This window comes from Thalassophryne amazonica, chromosome 14 (genome assembly GCF_902500255.1).
Source record: "Thalassophryne amazonica chromosome 14, fThaAma1.1, whole genome shotgun sequence".
Lineage (NCBI taxonomy): Eukaryota > Metazoa > Chordata > Actinopteri > Batrachoidiformes > Batrachoididae > Thalassophryne > Thalassophryne amazonica.
The window spans coordinates 48,181,801-48,195,990 of NC_047116.1; positions in this window are offsets into that span (position 1 = coordinate 48,181,801).

The following is a 14,190-nucleotide window of genomic DNA, read 5'->3' on the forward strand; positions in this document are numbered from 1 at the left end:
TTCATGTTTCCCAAAAGTTTGAAGTTTGTGCAGCACTTAAACAGTGAGAGAGGAAGAAAAAGAGAGAGAAACACAGAGAGAGAGTAATGCTGCGTTTACGACTACAAGTCACGAATGCCATGAAGTACACATTCTTGGCCGCTGATCACGAATGTGATGATTTGGGGCAGAGACGTCAGGTGTCCTCAGGAACTGCTGCAACCTGTTACCACGCGTTACGATTAATGGCACGTGTTGCTGGAGAATTATCAGGAACCATTACGCACGGTCAAGAATAGTGTTCAGTGTTGTTGCGCGCTATTGCGCGTAACAGCGCATTGTTAAGTTCTGTCATGTTGTGAACAAGGTGAATTGTCTCCACACACACACCCATATTCATCCAACCGAATTCAGATCGCTCCAGTTTTTCAGAAGAACTTTGTGACTGCATGCATAGTTGGGCTCTGTGCCATGGAGTGGCGCAGAGAGGAGGAGGAGGAGATGGACAGAGCCAGATGTGTGGCTTCATGCGGCTCTCATCTCGCCCATTTTCCCAAACATCAGGCACATGCAGCATGTGGAACACCTGCAGGAGTGCGCTGAAGAGCACTGAAATTAGACTTTTAGCCGACTTGGTGTCAGCAATCAAACTGAATACGGTGCAGCAGGGTTTAATTGTGCGTGCGCTTCTTCCTCCGCCGGACTGGAGGAGGTGCAGAGATGTCTGGCTGCATGTGAGTCTCCTCTCGCTCCTCTGGTTCAGACTCGTTCTCCCGCTCATCGGTTACAACAGCAGGTGGAACACCTGCAGGAGCATCCTGAGGAGCTTCAGCAGGAACTGTGGAACGATATTTGGAGCCGAGTTTAATTGTGCGCACGTGACTGATTGGTCGTGGCGCGCAGTGAAATGTGATGCCATGTTAGAAGTCGTGTCAAAACTTGGCAGTTTCTGTGTCACTTCGTAATAACGCGTGACAGTTTGGGCTCCAAGAACCATCACAGGAACCACTACGAATGTTGTCACATTCTATTAAGGATCACTACTTATCAAGATGGATCAGTACACTCAGTTGCGACCTCCACGACGTGAGACGAAATGAGAGTGGTGTGTGACATTCGTGGAAGATTTTTTGACAGGCAAAAACATGCTCCACGAATATCAAGAATATCACGCACCAACATGCACTATTAAGAAATCTATTCAGATGCGTTAAGTCACATTAAGAATGTCAGGAATGTGTCACGAATGACAGAAAAATGACATTTGTAACGCGTCTTGGTTATGTGTACACGCACCTTAAGCGAGAAACAGACAGAGGGAGAGACATAAAGAGATACAGAGAGAGAGAGAGAAAGGGAGGGAGAGAGTGCTGTCTTTTCTCTTTAAGGCTATACTTAATTCTTTCACCAAAACATCAAATCTCGGCTTTCATCTTAGATACACCTTCTGGCAAATTGTCACTCAACTTTCAGGTTTCCTTTTTTAAGAAAATCATCATATAAAATCAACAACAACAATAATAATAATAATAATAATAATAATAATATTAAAGCAAACAGAGCTCTGGTATCGGATCGGAAAAATTTCGGTATTGGCAGATATCCAAATTCAGGTATCGGGATTGGATCGGAAGTGAAAAATTGTGGATAGGTGCATTCCTAGCCTGAACCCTAACATTTAGTGTGTACATAGCAGATGGTCATCCCACTGCAACTGGTCTACTCGTGGTTTCTTCATATCATCAAAAAACACAAAGTTTGCCCTAACTATAGACTATATTTATACAAGTAAAGCTTGGTCCTTACCAGTGTTGCTACTATGCTTAATTCCTATCTTGCAAAGACATCTGCTTTGTATTTGGATGCCTAAAAATATTTATTATGATGAAAAAGGTTAAAAAAATCAGCATCTGTAGATGTACAGTGACGCAAATATGATACAGCTTTGTGAGGGTGGATTCATCCACACCACTAGATTTTGTTTTCAACAGTAAATGCCTGCTGGTTACAGTCAGTCCTTTGGGATACACACTGCTGAGCTGTGTGTTATTTTCTTTAATCTTTGTGTTACACTAAAAGTTATGAGTCATGACCAATTGTTGGATAATAATGTGGCTGCTACACGGACCTGGAGAGATGATACAAAATCGAATCCTTTTAAAGCTTTGGTGGGTCATTAACCACAACAGCATCAAAGTGTTCAAACATGTTCAGTTGGATAAAACCTGAATGTAAACGTTAATATACAACCCCAATTCCAATGAAGTTGGAACGTTGTGTAAAATGTAAATAAAAACAGAATACAATGATTTGCAAATCCTCTTCAACCTATATTCAATTGAATAGACCACAAAGACAAGATATTTAATGTTCAAACTGATATACTTTTTTGTTTTTGTGCAAATATTTGGTCATTTTGAAATGGATGTCTGCAACACATTTCAAAAAGTTGGGACAGGGCAACAAAAGACTAGGGAAGTTGATGAATGTTCAAAGAACACCTAATTGCAAACAGGTGAGTGTCATGATTGGGTATAAAAGGAGCATCCCCAAAAGGGTCAGCCATTCACAAGCAAAGATGGGGCGAGGATCACCACTTTCTGAACAACTGTGTGAAAAAATAGTCCAACAGTTTAAGAACAATGTTTCTCAACATTCAATTGCAAGGAATTTAGGGATTCCATCATCAACAGTCCATAATATAATCAGAAGATTTATAGAATCTGGAGAACCTTCTACACGTAAGCGGCAAGGCTGAAAACTAACATTGAATGCCTGTGACCTTCGATCCCTCAGGCGGGACTGCATTAAAAACCCACATCATTGTGTAAAGGATCTTACCACATGGGCACGGGAACACTTCAGTAAGCCATTGTTAGTCAACACAGTTTGTCGCTACATCGACAAGTGCAAGTTAAAACTCTACCATGCAAAGCGAAAGCCATACATCAAAAACATCCAGAAACGCCACTGCCTTCTCTGGGCCCGAGCTCATTTGAAATGGACATAAGCAAAGTGGAAAAGTGTGCTGTGGTCTGATAAGTCCTCATTTCAAATTGTTTTTGGAAATCATGGACATCGTCTCCTCCGAACAAAAGAAACTCTTTTGTTCGGAGGAGACATTGTGTCCTCTGGATAAAAGAGGAAAAAGACCATCCAGATTGTGACTAGTGCAAAGTTCAAAAGCCAGCATCTGTGATGGTATGGGGGTGTGTTAGTGCCAATGACATGGGCAACTTACACATCTGTGATAGCACCATCAATGCTGAAAGGTACATCCAGGTTTTGGAGCAACACATGCATGCCAAGCAATGTCTTTTTCAGGGACGTCCCTGCTTATTTCAGCAAGACAATGCCAAGCCACATTCTGCACGTGTTACAACAGCGTGGCTTTGTAGTAAAAGAGTGTGGGTACTAAACTGGCCTGCCTGCAGTCCAGACCTGTCTCCCATTGAAAATGTGTGGCACATTATGAAGCGCAAAATATGACAACGGAGACCCCGGACTGTTGAACAACTGAAGTCATACATCAAGCAAGAATGAAAAAGAATTCCACTTACAAAGCTTCAACAATTAGTGTCCTCAGTTCCCAAACGCTTATTGAGTGTTGTTAGAAAGAAAGGTGATATAACACAGTAATAAACATACTACTGTCCCAGCTTCATTGGAAATGGGGTTGTAAATCAGTAATTTCAAACTCAGGTCATTGTTCAGTTTTTGGGCCTCTGGGGATGATACTGAGAAATAAAAAAAACAAGTTGGAATTTTTTTTCAGTTGTTAACACTGTTGCCTCAGTGAGAAGGTTCTAGGTTCAAATCTGACTTGGTCATTGCTGTGCGGATTTTGCATGGGTTCCTCTCACTTGCAGGTTATGCAAATTGGAAACTTGGAATTGACCGTCTGTGTTAGTGAGAGTGTTAATGAGTTTGTCTGCCTGTATGCAGTGGGTGCAACATTGCGTCCAGCAAAGTAATGCTTTGCTCACTTTACATTTGTCTGTAATGAGCTACCATTCTAAATTCAGCAATCACATAGATTTCTCTATGTTGTCAAACAGCATGTGAATTTGACTGGCTGATCCAATAACTTTTTATTTAAATGGACTGCATATTTACTCTCACAACATCCATCTCTGACATCCCAGAAAGGGTTAAAAAAAGGATGAATTCTTTTGAGTCCAACAGGGTCTGTCAATGTCCATTCCAATGGAATATTCAGGAGGGCAGATGTCAATGTAAAATAAGTCATATAAAGTGGAAGTAAAACATGTATTAAACAGCTCAGTTCATTTCTGTTGTTGTTCTGCTGCACACTCAGTAAAAGAGCTGCTAATTGCTTTGTGTGTGTGTGTGTGTGTGTGTGTGTGCGTGTGTGTGTGTGCATGTGTGATAAGTTTTGCACTGAAATTCTTGATAGGCTTTAATGGTTAATTAAACACAGCCATGGACCTTAAACGTGTAAAACTGTAAATATAATGCAATGCGAAAATACCCTCGGCCGTATGAGCATTATATATACAAATATATCATGGGATGAAAAATTACCCCAAGGTTCCTCACTTTGTCGGTGTGATGTATGATGCACGAGCCTAGGTTAAGCTTATTTGGTCAAACTGATGTCGATGTCTCAGTGCACCAGGCAGCAACTTAGAAGACTGACTCCAAATATGACTAAATTAAGTACTTTTATTTATTTTTTAAGTGGGTTTTTTGTGGCATTTTAAAAATGTAGAAATGCGCTCCATTCTCAAAATGGTGCAGCAAACGGCACCTTTCCATACTTACAGCAGGACGCACTGCTGCTTCACAAGGGCTCGTAACATCAGATCGAAATTCAGGGAGTCTGTTGTGTGTTCCCCCCCAAAATTGGCAGGACTCACAAACCTACTTCAACATTACTTGTTTATTGTTTCAGCATTCTGAAAAGCTCATTTCTTGGAGAGAGAGAGAGAGAGAGAGAGAGAGAGAGAGAGGAGAGAGAGAGAGAGAGAGAGAGAGAGAGAGAGAGAGAGAGAGAGAGAGAGAGAGAGAGAGAGAGAGAGAGAGAGCTGTCTTTTCTCTATGCTTGTCCTATCCAACTTGTGAACTGAAATCATGTAACCCAGCTTTTTTCTGATTATCAGATTACTGAAGTGCATGTAAATGAGAGTACAAATCAAGTACAAATTGTGCTGAACATGTCTAAACTGTACTTAAGACAATCAGATCTTAACAATGAATGTAAATAACAATAAATGATAAATAAATAAAGGGGTATGATAAATAATGATGAATAAATAAATAACAATAAATGTATTATATATATATATATATATATATATATATATATATATATATATATATATATATATATATATATATATATATATAGTAAAATATGTAATTTTTTTCATTTGTATAAAAAAACATCAAGATCCCGCTAGACAGCGCCTAAGCGCACGTGTGATGACATCACAACTCTATCCGCTTAGGGAGACAAGGTTTCTTTCAATAACAAGAACTGTCAAAAAACTTTCTCATGTGTGGTTGGAATTGTGTGGCGGTAGGAATCGCCTCTTGAATGCTTGAATAACGATGTCAGTCGCACAAAGAAATCAAATTATAGTGAAAATATGTTCGGTGCGGTGTTATAACAGATCAATCAGTTGCTTGGTGAGGTGTCATAATATCAAGCCTGGTTCACATGGCAAGATAATTAGGCCGATATCAGACCTGACAATCATGATGACGCTAAATATAATCTTATCAGATATTCCTGCCGTGTGTGGTGTGTTAAGAAGGACATGAGGAGCTAAATGTGACATGCAGCCAATCAGAAAGCGAGGTGTTTGACCTGGGAATGTTCATGTGTGAAATCTGTTTGTGTGTTGTTTTTACTGTGTGGCTGACACCACACTGTGCAACTAAACCTGTCAGATCGATGATTTTTTTTTATCTCTACGTGTGTAGTCTCTCGGGTTTTGGAAACCTACAGATAATTTTAAAATCCTGCGGTCGACAACACTGTGATATAACCGGTCACCAGTAGATGGCAGTGTTCTATGCATTTTGACGCGAGTTATATCACACGGCCTGAATCACAGTTCAACAGACTTTTCGGCTTTTGGAGGAAGCAACCTGGGCTGCTTCTTCTTTTACATAAAACAAACACAATAACAACGTCTATAAACCCAGAGAATATATTAACGGGGGTTTTAGGCACAATATACAAAGAGTTGAATACTGTTGAGCCTGATCAGAGTGTCTCAAATGCATTTCTCGTGTCGTGAACTTTTACCCAGAATGCACTGCGCACACACCATGTCCACACTAAAACCTTTAAAATTAGTCCAGTACTTTAAAACTAAAACATATATCTGATATTTTCCCTTTATAAAACTTCAGACGTGACGTTAATTTAAATAACTTGTCCGAAATTAGTTTGGTTAACATTTTAACCATAAGTTAGAACTGTATGCCTCTGGATGACTTAGGTGATATTGCCAGCGTATCACTATGGGGTCAAAAGAAATGAGTTTTTTCTTTTCTATGACTAGTTCTCCTTTGCAGAGGAGAACTAGTAACCACTCTATCCTCTGCAGGATTTATTAGGTTTATTCTAGAACCTGCTCTTTTCTGTTTGTAGAGGATAGAACTATGCATCTACTACAAAAAGCTATGTCTGCAAAAATGTTATTGGACTAAAAATTACTGGACCAAAACTTATCAGAAGATAATTCGTCCGATGATGGTTTTCGAAGTTATCTGAAAATCTAATCCGATAATGAAAACATTATCTTCAATAATTAGTGGTTAGCGGAACTATGCCCACCACTGAATATTACTCACAGACTAGCACCTCCCTACTTCACTGACCTAATTAAACCCTACATACTGGCCCAGGCTCTGTGTTCTCAGGGCGCAAGACTACTTTGTTTCCTTAGAGTGAATAAAAAGTCTGCAGACCACAGAGCCTTCTCTTATTGTGCACTTGTTTTGTGGAAAGATATCCCTGCAGTGATAAAACAGTCAGATTCCATATAGACATTCAAGTATCGACTAAAGATGCTTGTATGGCTAGCATACTGGCATAGTATGGTACTATGCTTCCTACCCCTTTCATTTCTCTCATTAGCAACAGAACAGGTCTCAGTCCAACTTCATTTAATTTCTGGGTCTGTTAGTGAAGCTCAGGGCTAGCTGCCAGTGATCACCTTAGTTTCTGGGGAGGTGATGGCCTAGTGGTTAACCAGTGGACTTGAGGCCAGAGGATCTTTGGTTCAAACTGCCATCTGGCCAGAAAATCTCCACGGACCCTTGGGAAAGGTCCTTAATCTCCAGGTTGCTCCTGATGTTTAGTGAGCACCTTGCATGGCAGCACCCTGATGTGTGTGTGTGTGTGTGTGTGTGAATGGGTAAATGCGAGCCATAACTGTAAAGTGCTTTGAGCTTCTGATGTAGATGGAAAACCACTACATAAATGCAGTCCATGTCGATTTGCTGTTGGTGAACCCATACCTTAGGTGCAGTTATTTCTGGCCAACTGATCGTGCTCTTTTTCTCTCTGTCCGAGACACTGAGGAGACATCCAGAGAGTTGGACTAAGCATGAGATGCCCTGGCTGAAGCTGATGCAGCGGCCTGAGCGTTACTTTGCTGATGGTGACCTCTGTGACTGCACTGTAGTCTGCTTTTGGAATTCAGTCTTCCATGAAGACAGCTTTTACTAAAGTGAAACTAATGAGGTGATGATGGACCCTGGCCCTGCACCCCAGAATGCTGAACTTATCTCATGACACCCTGCCTGTGGCACCAGTGACTGCATGCTCATCTCAGTAAAGCACTTTTTTAAAGCTATTTTGTTTTTTTCTGTTTTCTGTTTCTTCAGCTTGGTAAATCTTTGTACAAACTTTGTAACTGTTAGAATGGCCGAAGCAGTGGATCACCACTCTTGAGTCTGGTCTGCTTGAGGTTTCTTCCTCCACATCATCAGAGGGAGTTTTTCCCATCCCACTGTCGCATGTGCTTGCTCAAGAGGTCGGTAAGGTTAGACCTTACTTCTGTGACACGCCTTGAGTCAGTTTTGTTGTGATTTGGTGCTATATAAATAAAATAAATTGAACTTGCTGTAGAGATTTGAGAGAATCGCACATCAGTGCATCTACACATCTCTATATTACTTGTTATTCTCTTCTTGAATTACATTTTCCATATCCTCTTACTCCAGTCAAGGGTCATGGGGAGCTGGAGCCTTTTCTTGGTCCATAGCACAGGGCTATAATTAACAGTGAATGATTAAGCATATCATTGGCCATGTCTACTGGCTTGCTGACTTCATTCTGCCCTTTTGTTGCCAGTCTGAGACCCCTGGTGTAATTCAATTAGATGTTTTAAGTTTCTCAAACAAACATCAGCAAAAACTTTAACCCCATGATCAGATTAGTGACAAATGACTGTCATAAGCAGTTGGCGTTTGTTACTTGATGGGTGTTCCTGGGGCATGGCCAACTTGTTATTACTCGGTGTTATTGGGTGCAATGTTTGGTGATTATGAAGCTGGGGAAAACTGGATACAGTCACTCTAAACTTTTCCTCCATGCTTGACTGCTTAATAGACTGAAAGTTTGTTTTGGTAAAACATACCATGGTGATGTTCCTGTATTGCAAAATGTCTCAGTAAGTAAAAACTGGATTTTTAGATTTAAACATGTTTAATTCTTGCTAAATTTTACAAAGTGTGGGAGAAAAAACAGCAAACATATTTGATTTAGACAGTGCAGAAATGGAGTGTATTCCACCATCTTGAATTCGTTGGTTTGACCAACCAACCAACCAACCAATCAACATATGTCACATTGTCTTCACTCAGATTGGCAGCTGCTGTGTCTCATCAATGTATTTGCATAAAATAGACTTCTCATCCATTTTGGCCCCACCTGGGTGGGAGCATAGCGACCACTTGTTTCTTGTCGCTGTAAAATCCCCACTCTGAATGAAAATAAATGTCCCATGTAGCTAATGTGACCAAGGGCATAGCTGAGCAAAATCTAATGGGATGTTTAAACATTTTTTAATTGCACCTTATTGTTTTTATGTAGACACATTTAAATAAGGGACTGTAATATACATCCACCTATTTTACACTTTGGTCCACTTTGCTGTTATTTGCAGCTTTCGATTCCATTACTTGCCATTTCAAAGATTGAATGTGTTGCACTGAAATAACCCTGAAGGTTGTTGTGGTTCACTGCCTTGAATAAACTGTCCACTGCAATCTTTCAGTGTCCACCTCCTGCCTTCATATCATGTGGATTAAACACTCGCACTGACCCCGACCCTTTCTCTGTATAGTGAATGATGTCAGAGCTAAAGGATAAGATGTGTTTCCGCATGGTTTGAGTCCGTTAACGAGGGCACACGTGGAAATCTGTTGTGACTTTGAAGTTAATTTAAGTGCACGTAGTCGCAGAACCATCAGTCAACCCATTAAATTTAGATTCTTTCATGTCATCTGACATAGCATGGCGCTTACGTGACAGCTCATTTGAAATTCAAGGCCATGCTTTGAAATAATCTCATATAACTAATGTGGAGATGTGTTGTCGCCAATTCATTAGCCTCCTCTGTGCACCAACGGCATGCAGAGGAATACATGATCAAAGGCCGTACCGAGAGGACGTCTTATCTTAACAATAGGGAGGAGATACTATTGCTTTTATACCCAAAACAATGTGTGCGTGCAAATTTTTCAGACTTTCTTTTTTTTCACTGGAATGCCTTTAATAAAATATCAGGGAGTTTATACAAGTAGGCAGCAGTATAATCAATGATTTACAATGCAGTATTTAGCACTCAGTTGTAGGACTCATCACAGATATCAGTGTATGCAGGCATGAGGCCAAGCAACAGAAATAAGACGTATTGTGATTTATAGCCATTTATTTACATAATAAGAAGAAACAATAAAGCAACACTTCTATTCATTCTGTTATTAATTAATCTCTGCAAAGATAGTTTTTCATTTTTCCAGTATGAAGACAATTTGCAGGTCCTCAATTTAAAGAGCAGAGCCTGTTTACAAATGTTATTTATAAATGTACGAGTCATCAAATGATACAGGCTATGTAAGTTTATATTTAAATGATAAATTCATTTATTTAAAATTTTCTGAGTCATACTGAGACGTTGTCAGTAATTGGGCCTCTGATTGTCCAAATGACCTTTGATGGTCGCTTAATTTGTGAGAAATCCTTTGTTGAAAAATTTGTTTAAAAAGAATGAATGTGAATGGTGCAGCCATCATCAGAGGATAAAATAAACAATGCATACTCAAAATAGTAGCAAAATAACACTAACAACCTTATGTATCTGTATTTTAGTGCTACAATAAATATTAAATGCCAATTGCTAATTTCAGATATGGGTCAATGGGAGGTGGGGTGGGGGCTGGAACCTATCCCAGCTTTCACTGGGCAAGCACATCGCACCAGCCTCTCGCAGGGCCAACACAGAGACGCACTCTCACTCAGACCTATGGTCATTTTATAGTCACGAATAACACATAGTAGTGTACATACTTTTTCTAATATACCAATTCATAATAACGCTATAGGACAGTGGTGTCCAAAGTATTCCAGAAAAGTCCAAGAGGGTGCAGGTTTTCTTTTCAGCCACTGACTCCAGCAGGTGATTTCACTGATGACCTCATCCCATCTGCTCAAAGTGATGCTCATCACTGAAATCACCTGCTGGAGTCAGTGGCTGAAAAGAAAACCTGCACCCTCTTGGCCCTTTCTAGAATACTTTGGGCACTACTGCTGTAGGAGAATAGAATAGAATAGAATCTTTGTCATTACATACATACAATGAAATTTGTTCCCTGCATTTAACCCATCCTAGTTACAGCTAGACACAACCAACCACTAGGAGCAGTGGGCAGCCACACTCCGTCGACCGGGGAGTGATGTATTGGTGCCTCTGTGACCACATCTCAACCCATTAGATCTCTGAAGTGCAAAAAAGTGGGCCCTGATTAATACTTGGCTGGGGCAGATCACCTGGGAAGACCAACAACCATGAGCAGGTTTCTTCAAGTCGAAATGGAGTTGTGTCAGAAAGGGCATCTGCCATAAAAAAATGTGTGCCAAATCCCCATGCACATCTGTACCAGATACACTGTGATGACCCCAAAAAATAGGTGGCAGCTGAAAGACGAATAAAATAAATCAACCCTGTATCCACCCAGTTTCTTCATGGCTAATGCTGCCCATGGATCTTGCCTTCTTGACATGTGGTGCACTTTATTGGGTGTCAAAATCCAACCCCTCACTCGTGTCATGATGCTTGCGTAATGAATTGAGTAGGGGGATTGCCTGTTGGTGTGACATACGGTGGGGACCTTTTGTGCCCCAAGGCTGCTATAGCAGCAATGAAGGCCCAAGAAGGAACCCTGAACATGAAACAGTTAATGGGACTTTGGTGAAACAAGAAGTCCTCAGTGGCAGATCAGGTGGAGGAAGAGATGGGTTTTAAACCAATGGCTTTGAAGGCAGATGAAGGCTGAGGTAGGTCCTCAGACCCTGATGGTTTGGAATTTCCCAGTCATTGACCAGACTAAGGTAACAACATTACCATGTTAAACAAACCCACACACAAGCATTGGCCACTTGTCAAGAAGGCAACATTCATGTGCAGCATTATGAAAATTGACCCTGGATGTAGATATCAAGTCCAGGAATCAATCAAGAGATGATCTTCCTCATCACCTAGGGATTACCATGATGACGATGATGCTTTATTTTTTAAACTTAATTAGTATCATATAAAACATGTGTCATAAAGGAAGATTCTAGTAAACATAAAATATGTTAGATACAGAAACAGGTTATTTCTCATACACCAAAATTTTGTGACCTCCATTGAGTGCTTTTTGAGAAATCCTTCAGCATCTGATTGTAAGGCCCCTGGTGCCCTATATTAGCTTGCTGATTAAGTGAATATGATGACTCACCGAAAGGTCTGTATGTGCTGGCAACAGTTACTGAAAACATTTTAAGTTGTACTTTCAGTCATATCGTTCAGTTCCTGTGATGAATGAATTTCAGACCATTGTGTTTCCTTGATTTATAATACTAAGGAAAAGAAGGCCATGCCCGCCAAAACAAAAGATGTTAATCGTTCTGTGAACCTGATGAATGGAAATAAACATTTCTTTCAAATTAAAGCTTCCCAGAAAAAAAGTTAAAGAATGTATCAAATCTTATTTGTAATGTCAAAATAGATTTAGTCAAATAACACTCATATTTCAATATTTGCCTGCACAGCAGATCCCAGTTATTATTGTTGCACTTTATGCATTTTTTTTTGTTTGTCAGTATTGAAGGGCTGTCCTTTCTTTTTTAATTTGATGTTTTGCTATATGCTCCTAACATACCTTTCAAAAATACACACAATAGCACACTAGACTACTATTGCTGGCAAAATACAAAATAGAAAACAAGGAGGACAACAGTACACTCATATTTTGCACATCATCCGAATAATAATTATTTGCACAAAAAGAAAAATACATGGAACTGACCCTTATTTAATTACATAAAATTCCCAACCAGTTCGATTCTAACTTGGATTGTTTACTTATGGCACAACCCAATCTCGTGCAGCTTTGTGATGGTGTTACGAAAAGTCACCATTAATCACCACCATTAATCTACACTGAACAAAAATAGAAATGCAACACTTAGTTTTTGCTCCAATTTTTCATGAGCTGAATTCAAAGATTCAGGAGGAGCAGTGTGGTTTTTGTCCTGGTTGCGGCACACTGGACCAGCTCTACACGCTCCATCGGGTGCTCGAGGGTTCATGGGAGTTTGCCCAACCAGTCCACATGTGCTTTGTGGATCTGGAGAAGGCATTCAACCATGTCCCTGGGGCACCCTGTGGGGGGTGCTCTGGGTGTACGGGGTCTGGGGTCCTTTGCTAAGGGATATCCAGTCCCTGTACGACCGCAACAGGAGCTTGGTTTGCATTGCCGGTAGTAAGTCAAATCTGTTTCCAGTGCACGTTGGCCTCCGCCAGGGCTGCCCTTTGTCACCGGTTCTGTTCATTATGTTTATGGACAGAATTTCTAGGTGCACCCAGGGTGTAGAGGGGGTCTGGTTTGGGAACCACAGAATCTCGTCTCTGCTGTTTGCGGACAATGTGGTTCTGTTGGCTTCGTCAAATCAGGACCTTCAGCATGCACTGGGGCGGTAGGCAGCCGAGTATGAAGCGTCCGGGATCAAAATCAGCACCTCCAAATCCGAGACCATGGTTCTCGACTGGAAAAAGGTGCTTTGCCATCTTCAGGTTGGTGGAGTGTCCTTGCCTCAAGTGGAGGAGTTTAACCCCCAATCTCAATTCTCTTTTGTTCCCCTTCCCCTTCCCCTTGGCCCTACCCCTACCCCTACGCCTACCCCTTTAAAACAAGGGGTAAGGCGAAGGGGTATGCCTCTAGTCCTATGAATTGAGACACCCCTTAGGAGAAAAAAAATGCCCGTCTCAAACTGGCGTTTTCACTGTTTGTTAACATGGCAACTGAAATACAACTTCTTGTAGTAGCCTGTTTGCTCTTTTTATTTTCTTGCCTTTCTGCATAAATGCAAAGAAATAGAAGAAGTCGCAGATTTCTTCGATGCATCGCAATCATGTCATGTTAATTAATTTAATTAATTTGTAATTTATAATAATAATAATAATAATAATAATCAATAGTATTAATAATAAATGATTTAGTAATTTATTAATGTTAATAGTACTAATAATTAATCAATAATAGTAATTAATATTGTTTGATTAATCATTAATTGATTGATTAGTAATTAATTCATTAGTAATTAAAATAATTTATAATAATGATAATTTATTAATTTATATAGCGCCAAATCACGACTAATCGCCTCAAGGTGCTTCACAAACATTTAAAAGCAGAATAAAATGAAATAAGATTAAAACACAATAAAAAAATAAAACGAATAAAAAAAGACACACAATCATATAAAATACTAATGATAAAACAGGAAAACTGTTTATTTATTTAAAATAAACACGGAATATATCAGTCTGTGTGCAATGAATGTATACATTATAGAAGTTTCACTTTTTGAATGGAATTACTGAAATAAATCAACTTTTTCATAATATTCTTATTATATGACCACCACCTGTATGTATGTTGGGCTGCATCTCGTTCTGT